The sequence below is a fragment of the Diorhabda carinulata genome, chromosome 3, assembly GCF_026250575.1.
Source record: "Diorhabda carinulata isolate Delta chromosome 3, icDioCari1.1, whole genome shotgun sequence".
NCBI lineage: Eukaryota > Metazoa > Arthropoda > Insecta > Coleoptera > Chrysomelidae > Diorhabda > Diorhabda carinulata.
Window position 1 is genome coordinate 22301056 of NC_079462.1, and position 15163 is coordinate 22316218.

Sequence of the window (15163 nt, forward strand, 5' to 3'; positions counted from 1 at the left end):
AGTAAAGTTGCTGGTATAAAACTCACATTTTGTTATTGGTAAAATAAAGTATACTGATTGATATCGTTTGTATTGCCGGTTTCTCTATTTTGCATTCCATATTCATTAAAATGTAATGATAGGTCCAAAACAAAATTAGTATAATATTCTACAATAGCCTAAGAATTGTAAGTGTGGTGGAAATTTTGAAGATAAAACAATAAAAACTTGATTAAGGCAGGAATATTAACAGAAGAATGTTGTACTTCCAAATAAATAAGCGCCTTTCAATGATATTGAATAGTCATCTACTTAGTTTTTATCCAATTTCAATCGAAAACATGATTTTCAAATTATACTGGACCATTATTTCAAGAAGTCCTGGTAAAATATAAATTATTCCTGTCTTTTACATTTGGATTTAGTCATTTTCGTCATAGATATCGTTACATATATTAAATCCGAATAATAAGGTAAAATTAGATGAATTCTATTATTCTATCTGCCTATCACATGAAAAATTTTGGTACCATTAATCTCCAACTTGAATATTCTGTTCCTCCCAGTTCTGTTATTGTTTCTTGTTCTGTATCTACAACCTTTGATGTTCTAGTTGTTCTATCCCTTTTTGAGGCCTTTACTCCTCTTCATTCTGTATTAATTTTTTTTCCCCCCTTGAGTTTTGATGTTCCTTACCTTCAAATTCCCTCTAGCTTTTTCTCTTCTAATATTTTTACTCATTGGCTCTTATTAGTGTAGTCCCCGCTACCTTCAGTGCAATTTACATATTTTCTTATTTCTTCGGCCAATCGTTCTGCAATTTTCTTCTTACGTAAATTTTGTTTGCTGAGGATGTCACAACAAATATTTTACATCCTTCTACTAAGGTCTTTCATCTGGGATACGATGAAATTAACCTTCTAATAATTGCTTATGAAGACTTGTGATTATTTTTTAAAATATCTATTATAAAATCAGTTAAAACTTTGTTGAGTGCTCCGCCTCTGAGAACCACATGAGTAATAGAGATATATCCAATGTTATTTTATAAGTGTATTCACGAACTTCGGGTATGGTAAATAGGATGAGGATGAGAGATTATTATTATAACATAACGCCCCTGTTCTGCAATATGTTTCTCCATAATAATACGTTTATTATTATTGGCCAATGTAATTTCAGTAATAGTCAATTAATTACACATTTGGAGGATACTATTAATTTAGTGTAATGAGCACGTTATGCTCCAATTTGATAGATTGGTTAAGATTGTTTTCTAAACTTCTAAACGCAAGCATAATATTTCTATTCAGAATAGTCAGTTATCCTTTTACGAAAATTACTCCAGAAGAAATCAGCGCATGATTATGAAAAATTATTCCACATCAATATTTTTCAATTGATTTACTTCAAACTACATGTTGCCTTGTGCCATATTCTTCACTTAGTTAAGAGTGAAATCCTAGGCATTTCAGCATGTTTGTTTTCCTCATTTTAGCACCTGCTTTGTGTTGTTTATATTTATGTATTCATCGTCTGGTAATCGATTAGTTAAGAATTGCCGTGTGTTCAATTATGTTATATCTTTTAAAAAACATTAGATTTATCAACTTCAATTATCATTTATCAAAAATGGTATAACAAAAGGTGAATGACACGAAATAATCAAACGCTTGTCAATCAATTGACGTTTTGAGGTTGACCGGTTGATGTGATTGTTTGGAGTTTCTATTAGCTGATCGTGCTGATATTATCATTTGGAATGCAGAGATCAAGACGATCGAATATTTTTCCGGTAAGACGTAATGCAACTAGGGTTCAAAACATTGCGAATGAAAAGACTGAAGAAGATAAAAAAATTGCACGCCAATAGCACCGTGTTAGTATGGCTCGACTTTGTGCTTCTCAATCAAAAGAGCAAAGCGAGGCAGCCAGCCAATCGGCTCGGTTGGCAATGCGAAATCATCGAGCAAAACTCAGATATTAATAACTACATAATTTTCGATGCACAAGAAGAAATTTATAAAGTACTGTTTTGAATCGAGCGGCATTTCAATAAGATAGCAGCACTGCATTTGCATCGGGCCAATGGGCGTAGTTTGCGAATTTTGTGGCGCATTGAACTTTCTAGCAATCAGTCAAAAATACAAATATTTTTTTCTAATTTACTAATTTGGGATCAGAAATAACGAGGATTTAATCTGACATTCAATGCATTTATTTATTTATGTGCCTGGCTTACCAGCGTACAATTTATTAGCTTTTTAGTAATCACGCTTCGAAACATAAACCAACCAAAATTGTGCAATAGAATGCCTTTGGTGGTAAGCAAATTGATAAACAATGTGATTTACGCCAAGAAGAAAATTCGAAGGTAGGAAGCTCTCATTCCGAGCATCTTAATGATCCCAACCGATTTACCCAACCTTAATTTCCGATCCGCCTTGCATTCGCTATGACCATTAACAAATCACAAGGCTAATCTTTGAGAGTTTTTGGCCTGAATATTGAAAACCATATGTGGCATGTTCACATATGGTCGAAAGACCGTTTGCGTTATTTGTTCTTGTGGTTGATAATAAGACTAAAAATGTCGTCTATAACGAGTGGCTTGAATGAAGAGTACAATCTATGCACCAAAATGCCTCACTAATAAATAATCATGGAAATACTTGATTTTTTTATTATTATTATTAATTATTCTTACAATAAATTGAACGCAATCAAATCCAGAATCTGCTCATTTATTGCTTCTAAGGAGTGTTTGCTAGTTTTTTATATAGTTATAATTACTTACGGTTCATCCTTACGTGTGGGATAAATTCAAACCTCTGGTATATTTTTTTTATACAATTCACTTACACTACATAATTATCAAACTATTCACTAGTTTCTAATCATCGTCCGCGAACTGAGCTCTCGCTACTCTCCACGGCTTTTTACTAACTCCGTATGTTTATGAATATATTGTCTTGTGTCAATTTGAGCAATATTTGAGGAATGTCTCAGAATATAAAGCAATAGTGATATAGAGCGGTGATATCTTATCTATAGTATAAAAGTTAAAATCAACGTGTAGCCAATTTATTATTCGACATAGTAGCGGCTTGTACAAAATTTCGAGTGTTCTGTAAAGTACCAAAAAAACTTATTCTGTAAAAGTTTTGTTGTCTTTGTAAAATTGTATCGGCTTCCTTACTGAAATGATGGATTGTTGGAACGGTTGCCACCCCTCCCCCAAGCAAGGAAAATTTATAGTACCAAGCACTATTTTACGTCATTATGGAGATCTTTAGTATACTTTAGTGTTGCCCACGATATTCTCGTTTACAAGAGATTCGTTTCGAAAGACAAAATTTTCCTTGAGAGACAAGTCATTGAATAGTTGAATAGTCTGGGTAGTGATTTAGTACGGTACGAGATAGATGTTTATGGACGAGGCGACGAAGGAGCCGAGTCATAATACCTAATCGAGTACCGTAATAATAACTTCACGGACGTATATTGTAATATGTTTGTTTTTTTCATACTGATTAGGTTATGTTAGGTCAGGTATGGCATAGAACCCGTGAGCAAAACCTTTGGAAAATTACCATCAAATATTGCTCAGTACCTGGGTCTACCTTATGTTAAAGGATACAAAGGACATTGATTTTGACGCTCATCAGCATCTCTCCTGGCAGATTCCGAATCGGACATTCTGAAAATAAAGCAACACGGAGTATGAAAACAAACAGTGTAGCAGAAGGCTATGTTGAGAGTTCATTAGAAAATAAGAGAAGAATTTCCATAAATATTCTGGACCAAGCTCTTGGCACATATGTAGATATCACAGCCACAAATGAAATTAACATTAGACAAGTTCGAGAGAATATTCAACCAGAAAATAGACTTACTTTAAATAACTGTGTCTTTAATAATGTTATTTGTAATGTTTATAATCTTAAAATACTATTCAATAGAAAAATCAGTGAATTGTCAGTTTAAATAATGAAAGAATCGTCTGTTTCCACAGTAATTAATAAATTATTCTTTGAAACTGGAACAGTTACGTAAAGTTTTTACATAACTACTTTTCAAAACTGATATATAATAGTTATGTAGTGTACGTTATAAGTCCGGGAAGTGATTTGATTTTGTTTACGTAATTTATTTAGATAAGAAGCGTAAACAATTTTCGGGACTTTGGCGAGATCTCTGCGAGAGAATTTTTATGCGGGGAAAGACGAGATTTTTCGTCTCGTCTCCTATCATAACACTAGCTTTATTTCATTTGAACATATTTTCGTTGTCCTGAACAACTGTTTGATTTAATTACTTCCATCAAGTCAACCATATTTGCCACTAAACTAAGCTATGCTCAGGGACTCACTTAGAGTTGCATCCGCAAAAGTTTTTTACAAAAAAAATCAATAATGTTTGTAAAGACAAATTGAAATGTCACTTCTTTTCAAATTCAAGATACAATTCGTTAACTTTGAAATAATTTCAAGATCCAGTGTAAGATGATAATAGTTCATAGTATTTGAAAACTTAATTGTATAATTCATTCGTTACTTATGATGCACATTATCCATAGCTAGATAAGATACTAGATGAGTTTTTGAAAAATTAATCGTAACTTTTGCACTGCGTGATATTTTGAGTTTATACATTTAATAAGCAGGTAATATATTATATTTTTTATCACATACATGTTCGAAGTACAGTACAAATATTTGAGTATAGGTTACAGTAAGTTATTTGAAAAGGTTACTAATGAACGGTAATTCATCCTTGACACATCTTAACGTATGATTATTTATCACGAAAGCGGTGGGCACACACACACGTAAATGCGGTTGTTTGAAGTGCCTAATTAGAGCTGTCATTCGAAATACTCGTGCGTGAAGGAAGTAACACTTAGTTCTCTGACAGCTCGTTACATGCCTTTTTCGATACAAATGAGGCTATTTTTTATTCAATTTACAACCACATTGCTCTTTTAAAATGAAAGAAATAAACGCTAGTTTCCAATAGTTAAGTGGAAATTACACGTTCGATAATATCTTGTTTTTGAAATTTTTCGGGCTTTAAGTTTTCGTTATATATATGATTGTTGTGGGATTGTGGCAATTAAGTACCAAAATACATTATTTTTGAATATATACATACCATATATCATACCAATGTACTCATCGTCGCGAAATTTATCAATCGAGAATTGTGGTATATTTACATAAAAAAATTTATTCATTGCGAATCTTCTATTTTGAGTCACTTATTTTTATAAAATTCTTCCACTGTCCTTATTTTGTCCTTTCAGCTTATCTGTTCAGCTTCTGTTTTCGCATTATTATAATCCTTTCTATTTTTATCACTGTTTCCTTCTAATATATTTAACTGTTTTCCAAATCCCTTTTACATTGATCATCAATCCACATATTTGTTTCTTGCTCTTGAAGTTCCCTAGTATCCTGCCTATAACATCTCTTTTTCCAGTTTCTATCCGTAATTTGCTTTGGCTTCGTACCTCAATTATTGCAAATAGAAATTTTCCCATTTTTCATTGGAGTTGGTACATATGTTACCCTTTTTACGTGTTTCTTTATTATCAGAACGTGATCAATTTGGTCCTTTGTTGTGCTATTAGGTGATAATCTTGTGCATATGTTATGGTCAAGTGACGTACTTACGATTTTCATTTTGTTTCCTAATGAAAATTCTAATTATATTTAAGAGCTTATTTATTGTTTCCTCTTCCATCTCCATCTCCTATATTTCTGCTTTAGCTCTTATTTTAATCTTTTTTAAATTATCTTTTTCTTTTTCGACAAATCGTCTTTAATGAACAATCGTGTGTTATAAACTTTAATTTTTGTTTATTGGGCATCAGTATTTTTGTGTTGGTTGGTGAACCTTACTAAGCATGTTCTATTTAACTTTCTAGCACGATTAATTATTGATTCTATTTTCAGTAGTTCTACTTTCTACACCACTGTAGTATTTTCCTTTTTTTCCAGTTGCCAGTCTATGGACCATATCGGTTACTGTTTATTCCATTTTATAATCATTTTCCAGCAATTTTTGCTTCCCTTTCCTCGGTTGTTTTATTTCTTATCTTATTTCTTATCTTATTTATATATTTTTTAATATCTTGGCTCACTTATTCCATTTACTCTCCCTAATTTTTCAGTTCTTCAAAAAGTCGATTTTTCATAACATAACCTTACTTACTGGTCTCTTTTCCTCTTTCTGCTGCATTCATTGTCACTCATTCTTCTCTCTTTTGAATTTCCTTAATTCAATATCAATATTATATTATAGTTATAGTTATTATTTTAGGTTATATCTATAAAAAATATCCTAATGTTAGTTGAATACTGTCGAATTTTTCACTGAACATTTTCGTACACTATTTTGTTGATTATATTACTCGTAATTCCCGTAAAAAAAGTTTATTAGGGAGCAAAAATCAACTCAATTTTCCAGAAGATTACCAGAGCCGGACTTAATACTGGATATATAATACGAAAGGTAACACAGAGCCAATTAATTTGGATTTCCAGGTAATTATTGAAGAAAAAACATGAGATGCTGATGTACTTTTATTATTTGAGCCAACCATTGATTAGGGTACAGTGAAGTTAATAAAAAAGTACATATTGCTCGAGGTTCGGATAGGCCTACACAATAGGTTTTTATTAGACAATAAAGTAAAATTCAACGGAACAAACTTACAATAAGCGAATGTACATAATAAATATTTTCGGTTGTTTTCGAAACCTGCATGATATTTTTTAAAACGTCATAGGCGTCCGCCACCATTTTTCTTGAAAACTTTATTGCGTACGTCTAAAGTTAACATAATTATCAAATTTCGAGGATCTTATACTGTATTTACAAGTATTTCTATTTACAATTATTTTGGTAACAACTCGATTTTTATACACTCTATTTTCAAAGTAAATTCACAAAAAAAATATTAAATCATGGGATGCATGATTATTGATATCATTCGAAACAATTCATGAATGATAAGCATACTATTTATCACTTAATTTCAATTAACACTGAAACTTATTTCATAATTCTCCTAATCACTTTCTATTAGAGTGATTAGGAGAAAAATGAATGTGTACTAATTGTATCAGAAAAGATTTAGAGCTCTATTTTCTTTATCCAAAAAGATTATCCCCTTCAAATTAATCCTTTTGTACAGCTACATACTTGCGAAGAATTTTCTTTTAGTAACAACGCTTGAAGTCTTTAAATGGTCGAATGAATAGTCTCCAGAATTAAAAAATGACTCCGTTTCACTTATCATGTTCATTATCAATCGAAGCTCTTATCTCATGAAAATACTCACACATTCAACATATATAACAAAAGCATCAATAGAACTCTCAAAAATAATGTGTTGGCTATACAGAGGATTGAGGAAATTGGGTAAACCAACACCTTCATCTTCTATTTAGTAGTAATACTTTTTCCTCTGGTCACTGTGTTCCAAGGCTACAAAGTGTGAGGGCTCCACTTACTTTTGAAAATTGTGATTACCAATTTGATACCATTAAAATGTTTGCAAAAAATTGGCTGTGGTATAATTGGATGTACTGAAGCTTATTTTTCTAGTGTTGTTTCAATGGCTTTCTAATTGCTTAATAGTCAAAATTTAGACAACAATTCCTCTTTTTAGACCTTTCATTTAATTTCTCTTATATTCAATGACATATCGTATCAATTTATAATAGTACTGTCGCTGTAATAAATTCTATGTCTTCTCATACAGGAAGTAGAAAAATTATAGTGGTCATTCACATTCTCTGCTGTGTCATAATGGCAATGTATAATAACCATCTTGCTCTAATCATAATTTTTATAATTTTCATCTTCTTGTATATCGCAATTAGTTATCAATTTATATGTCTTCTCCAACCACCTTCTCTCAACCATTTTAACCTCGTCTCATATTTTTCTAATAATTTTTCCACCTTATATTTTCAGTTTATTCTCATCTTCTTTGTTATTGTTCATTTTTCTCATCCATGTTTCTTTTGCCATCTATCTCGCACAATATGACGTCACGTTGGAATCAAAATGTGAAGTATAATGTATGCTGTATACCTGTTATAAAGTTTTATTCTGATTCCAAAAGTAATATTTGATGCAAAGGCAGGTATATATATGTATATATATATATATATATATATATATATATATATATAAAAGAAATTATTCAATTTAATCATATTATGGGTATATTTCATTTAATTTTTTGAACGAATCGTATATAGGTGAATAAACAATGTTTTAAACCTTGACACTTTGCATTAAATCCTTTTTAAAATGAATGGATAAAACACGCGATAAAATAAATAACATATATATTGTATCTAAATATTTTCAACCAGACTGAAACCGTTTTTGTTCATAATTCCACAAGTGAATCGATAACAACATAAAATAAGTATAATTATTGGAAAAAATAGGAATTGTGTGTGATTTACGACATTCATTCACCATATTGTAGATTAATTTTATCCTCTCCACCACAGGGTTCTGTCCAATGGTTCGCCAAGTCTTTTTTTGGAAACCAAAATATTCAATACCTGTTTCTTTGGTATTTCGATTAGATAATGGTTAGATCAATTCTATAATAGCCGTTAAACACAAAAAAATAAAAAAAATCACTAACACAAAAACCCAGTAAGTACTCCAGCTTAGCCTTAATGGACAAGGAAACATTCTGATTCCAGCATGACATCATGCGCGAGGCATGTCAAATTTGAGCCGACAAGGCAGCATACCAGTATATGCATAAAAGGTTTTTTGTTCTCAATAGATTTGACAATGATCCTACCGCTCTGTTACTTCTCAGAATTCTCTATTTAATTTTCTTCTAGATGTGTCGATGATACGGCAATTCCTAGATAATAAAATTGACCAACTATTTAGAAATTATATTCTTCTCCACTTGCTATCCGTTTTTCCAAATTTCTTCTTCTTCTTCATCGTACGTTAGGACTTAGTCCTGTGTTTGCACAAAGGTTGCCTAGCTGTTGTTGGGGTTTTTTTCCCTTTGCAATCTTTGCTAACCTCTCATCTGAAATTCTGTCCACGATTTCTCGCCCATCTCACTACATCCTTGATGCCACATATCTGCCTTCTTTCATCATTTCTCTGTGGTCAATTAATGTGTGTCGAGCTATTGATATCATCGTACGCATTTCAGTAGTTCTGCTCTGGTCTCTGGCGTATGTCATTACTGGTCTCACACATGTCTTATATTTTGCTCCAGATAGTCACATATTTATCCTTCAAAATTACATCTCTCAAGTACCCTGAAATTAATGACGCCTTTGTTGTTTAAGCTTTCACTTCATTCTTTAAATTTCTATTACTTGTTACGTTCGCTCCTAGATATTTGAATGATATCACTTGTTCTACACTCTGATCATATATCACGAGCTTACATCTTTCCGGTTCTTTGGATATTATGAAAGATTTGGTTTTCTTCAGGGATATTTGCATGTTAAAAGCTTTCGCTATTTGTTCAAACCTATACAGTAGCCTTTGTAAGTTATCTTCGTCTTCGGAGATTATCACTAGGTCATCAGCATAACATAATATTTTTATTTCTTTGTTTCCAAGACATTTTTCTTGCTTCATCCACAAATTTACTAGATATTTTTCCATTTCTGTTGGATTTCGTTAATAACATATATTGGCACTGTTTTTTATAATGAAAGAAGGAGCCTGTTTATATTTCACCCTTTTTTATTACTATTTCTAATATATTAAATATATTTATTGAGAGAGGAAAGTCTTGTCTTGTCCCTTTTCCACTATAAATTCATCTGATAAATAGTATTCCTTTAGAATTCTATCCCTTTTATTTGTCAGGATTATAATTTTATTTATTATTATTAGAGAATACCATACTCGAATAGATATTTTATAAAAATAATGAAGAATGTATCTCTTCCTTTGATAATAGATGCTTATTTTCATGAATTATTAATCTTAAATAAAAAATTGTCCCAATTGAAATCCGTATTTGATCCTGAAACCTATCCAAGAAAATTCTCTATTCATGCTACAAATATACATAGAGATACTTCATTAAAATGATTACCTATCATTGAAAAAACTTTCATAAAATCAGTTGCTACCAAATTACAACTTACAATCTGATATGTAACCTGCAGTTGTGATATGTTTTATTACCCTGTAAGTGATTTTTTGTTTGGTACTTTTCGAAATTTTTAACATAACTTTTGAAAAAGTGGATAAACAAAAAATATTTTCGTACAAAAGTTTTTTGTGTACAGGTTCGACAATAAGTACGTCGTACCTTCCAAAATTGTGAAAAATCTTATTCGGAATCTAAATATCACAATTTCAAACTTTGGTTTAGATTTCACTTTAGTATCATATGTATAAATTAATTTAAATCCGTCAGGGTAGGTTTTACGAGGTACTGAAATGAGTACCTTACATTAACATAGAAGAATAAAATTTCTTATATTTAAGAGGTTGGATTTTGACTCGACTGTAAACTTCTGGTTGAATTTATTTGATCTAACTTACCTATATCCGAAATCGTTAAGTTGGTACAAGTCGTTCGAAACTTTAATAAAATCGATTGTTTGGCCAAAGCAAAGTGTACGCTGAAATAGATTTTATTACTTTAGTCACGGCATGTTGGGCGACCTTAAGTCCATTTTTGATGTTGTTTTGGTCATCGTTAGTAATTTGTAAATGTTTCACACAACCAATTGCCTTGATAACTTTTCAAAATCTAAGCTAGAAACTGTGTTCCGGGAGTTGAAATAAAAAATTTTGTGTCATAAACAAAACTTTCTCATACGATCCCTCGTTTCAATAAAAGTTGCAAAATAAGAACTGTTTTTGACGGAAAAAATCATTCTACACTACTATCTGAAGGCCAGGGGCGACGTATGCCCAATGGTTAACTTTTACAAGGAGGGACAACCTGTACAGTGTAAAGATAGCAAAAATGATTTTATCAATCGATTTTTCAACAAAAAAGTACTCTTTGTTTAAGTCGATAAAATTTATGTTTTAGGAGATATATAGATTTGTAGATCGTTGTACATGCCAATGAAACCATTCGCCATAAAGAGACATTCTGAAGAAAATTATTATAACTTGTAATTAATTATTGAAAATACTTACAGGAGGTAATGGAACACTTCTTTTTGAACTGCAAACTGTCGAACATCATGCTACTTACATACAATACAAATTTATTTGGTTAGCCTACAACTTATCAAATAAAAACAAAAAAACGGATTTGATCCAAAAACTCATATATTCAAAGACCTGTATTTCACCTTAACCTTGTCAACTTCTATTCAGATGAACGAGAGTATTTCAACATTGAAAAAAGATATTTCTTTCAATATGGATGACAAAACTTTAAGTTTCAAGAACTACAGTAGTCAACGACGAATGGTCACTCTCAAAGAAGATCAGGAAAATAATCCTCATCTAAAAATGATTCGGCAATGGAAAGAAGGAAATCAGGTTCCTACCTGGCAAAAAAGTGTCAAGATTTTCACCGGCAATAAAACCATATTAGGCTCAGAGAGACTCCGTTGTCCTTGAAGAAGGCCTTTTACAAATAATCTTTGAGAACGATGATGGTTTCGAGATGAGAAGACGGCTTCCGAGAACAGGAGTAGCCGAGGTATTGAAGAAAGAAGAGAAACATTACAATATAAAAACCGACACCTCAGTATATACTAATTTCAAAGGACATTGCTAGCCCTCGCTATCGTTGGGGCTCTAAATCATTATGGACTACTTAATGTTAGTTATATCTCTAATAGTATTGAGAACGATTGTATCTCTATTAATTTACGGGGTTTAAATAATAATAAAAACCCTTACCTACATAGTAAGAAATATATAAGCTGGATTTATGATAACCTGAACCGAATTGGGTACATTGAGACAAAGAAAAAGATACTGCCACTGAGACTGCCACGCATCGTACTTGAAGGGAAACCAATACGGAAAAAAGAACCCTACAGAGGAACCTGCAAAACTACCAGATCATGAGATCTTAAAAATGAGTAAGAAGAAGATGAAAAAGGGTACATTGAAAATCTCATTTCGGATTATTTAAACGGAATAATAAAATGCGCGGTTTCAAGTATTATTTATTTAGCCATTTTTCTATATATGTATGGATTGTTTTTATAAAATCTCAAAAGCCATGTGTTCCTATCTTGCAGTTTCAATTCTGTTTTGATCAACTTGTTACCCTACTAAAAATATAAATATCACTGAAACGAACAAACAACATATCAACAGATGCTATTAGGAAATGCCTTTGGCATTCTTGCACAGGTCTGTTATTTTATATTCGTAGAAAATACCGTCGATGACAACATTATGATATGGGAATCAAGTACAACTGAATACAACGTGTATAGCCATAACTGGTGAAGAAATTCACAAGCAATTGTGCTATTTATGATATTGATACGCCTAAAAGGTATTTTACGGCATAATAAATGTTGTAACTTGGGGTTTCTACACACTTCCGGAGTCTACGGAGGATATTTCTTTGAAGTCGGAAAAGCATACCAAGATTCTGCCTTATAGCGTCACAATGCAAATTTATTTTATCGATCATTTCATTTCTTGTATTTTCGAGTGTTTCTTATACCAAGCTTTTAAGATATCCCCAGATACAACAAATCCATTGGACTTATTCCATAGAAAGTATTGGCCATGCAAATGGACCTTCCCGACCAATCTACCTTTTAGGAAAAATATTATTTTTATATTGTAATTATTAATCTCTTTCAAGTTTTTCTTTATGTTAATAATATGAACTTCGATAGTATGTAGTACAAATGTTTATTTATTTATTAATTAGGTCTCCAAGATATATTTTCAATAAAAAATTACATTTTATGAGAATTTGCATCATAATGTCTTACCTACCTAATTACCTACGTAATCATGCATCAAAGATTAATAATGTTCGAATGTATAATTTAGAAAATATATTTACGAGAGGTCGTATGAGAAATTTTTTTATATGTCACAACATTATTTTCACGTTATCCACTCACCCCCGATTGTTTTGCATTACCCTCTATAGCACTCAGAAGAACACTCTTAAAGTGATCTTGGTTTGTATCGTGATATAGGTGATTCGGAAAATGTAGTCCACAGGATTACTAAATAGCAATTTATTAGTTACAAATGTGTGCAGAAACTGTCTTTGAAAATTCTTCTAACAAATAAATAAAGTTTTAACATCATGTATATAAGAAATCAAAATAACGAAATTGTGTATCTAAATTGAAACTCGCATGTCATTTTCAACAAGATTTTCAACTTGAATTATAGATTGAAGAGTAATCGTCTAACATCTCATAGGTTCTACTATTTCGTCCGGTAGGATACATTATTGGACTTAAGGGATTAAAGGATTTGCCATGAATTTTAAGAGATAGCACGTAGTTTTTACATGACGGGGTATTTTTTTTATTAAATATTAACTTTGCAGAACCTCCCAATATCGTTCAGATCATCCATCTCTGTAAAACAGCCACCTTCATCGCCGGATTCAAGTATTTGTTTGAGACCGAAGAAAATACCTTGGACGAAGAAAAAAGTGAGAACTCGTTAGGTTTATCACCTAGAAACTGATGATTTAATGGTTTTCAAAATTTCATTACCTTCAATAACATATGGTTTTTTGACGATATATGGACAAGTAATTTCACTAGAAATATTTATACGAATACATTCGACAATGTTAGATTTGCAAGAAATCAGTTGGTGACCAAATTTTCGACATATTGTAGCTCTTTCATATTCTCTAAGCAATACCTAAACTGAGAAAATTCTTTAAAAAACCTTATCTCTCATTTCTAATTAACAGGTAGAAATGAAATGAAAATAATTAGTCTCCATTCTAATAAATGGAGTTTCTATGAGTTATTATTCAAACTTAACAGTTTTTTTGCTTAAGAAATAAGCAAAACTTCTGGTAAATTATTGAAATATTACTACTAATAGTAATAAATGTGACGCAGTTCAGTAACTCGTAAATAATTTTGTTTATGTATGTATTTTTTTTAGAAGCTAAAACTATTTATTGCTCATATCAGAAAACCTATAACAAATTTTCGTTATTTACACGTGATAATATACATTACTCAAATATTGCCTAAAATATATTGCACTTTTGTCAAAAAACAAACAAAATAAAATCCTTAAATATAAAATATCACTTTACAAGAAAATACTGATTCAATTTTCTCAATACTGTGCTTTAACGAACCTTGTACAATATTTATCCAGAGAAATTTACCAAATAGCAATAATTTACATGATTAAATAGTCTAAATAAAACACTTTAGTATTGATTTTGCATTTGTAGATTCTACCAGATCAATATTGCCAGATGATTCTAATACATATTTACCATAAATCGAATGAAACTATTGATTAAAGACAACTTCGAATTTCAGATATGGTTATAGAAGGAAACTGTGAATAGTACAGTTTAGTATTCGCTATGAAATCGACTGCTACTTTGTGTACTGACCAAGTTGGCCCGGGTTGAGGCCTGGACACACTTGTCATAGTCCGAGACCTTGACTAAGGTACTCGCCACAAAGTTACAATTTTTTGTATGATTGATTAAATTATATTTAAGTATCAAAACGTACTTCTGCCTGGAGTAGCGCGGTTGCTACCCCCTTTATTTTTATAATTATATTTTTTTTAAATATTGTTTCATACGTCTGCCATTGACATAATGTTTCAATTTATATTATTTGGAATTTATAAAAAAATTGACAGAAGATTTAAACGGTTGCAGAAATTTTCTCGGTTCTAAATACTTCTAAATTTAATCTGGAGAGGATGCATTCGTGTTCGAAACCCTCATACATACATGTACAAAACTATGTTTATTGTAGAAAAATTATTTTATTTTAGAGAAATACATACAGTATTCTTCCAACCGCGCCACCTCAGGCAGAAGTACGTTTTGATACTTAGAGTATAATTTAATCAATCATACAAAAAATTATAGCCCTGTGGTGAGTACCTTAGTTGAAGTGGCGACCAGATCTTAGACTATCAAACACCACTCCGATCCGAATCTCGTCCGATTTTGCTTCCAAAGAACGGATCTGTGCGAAAA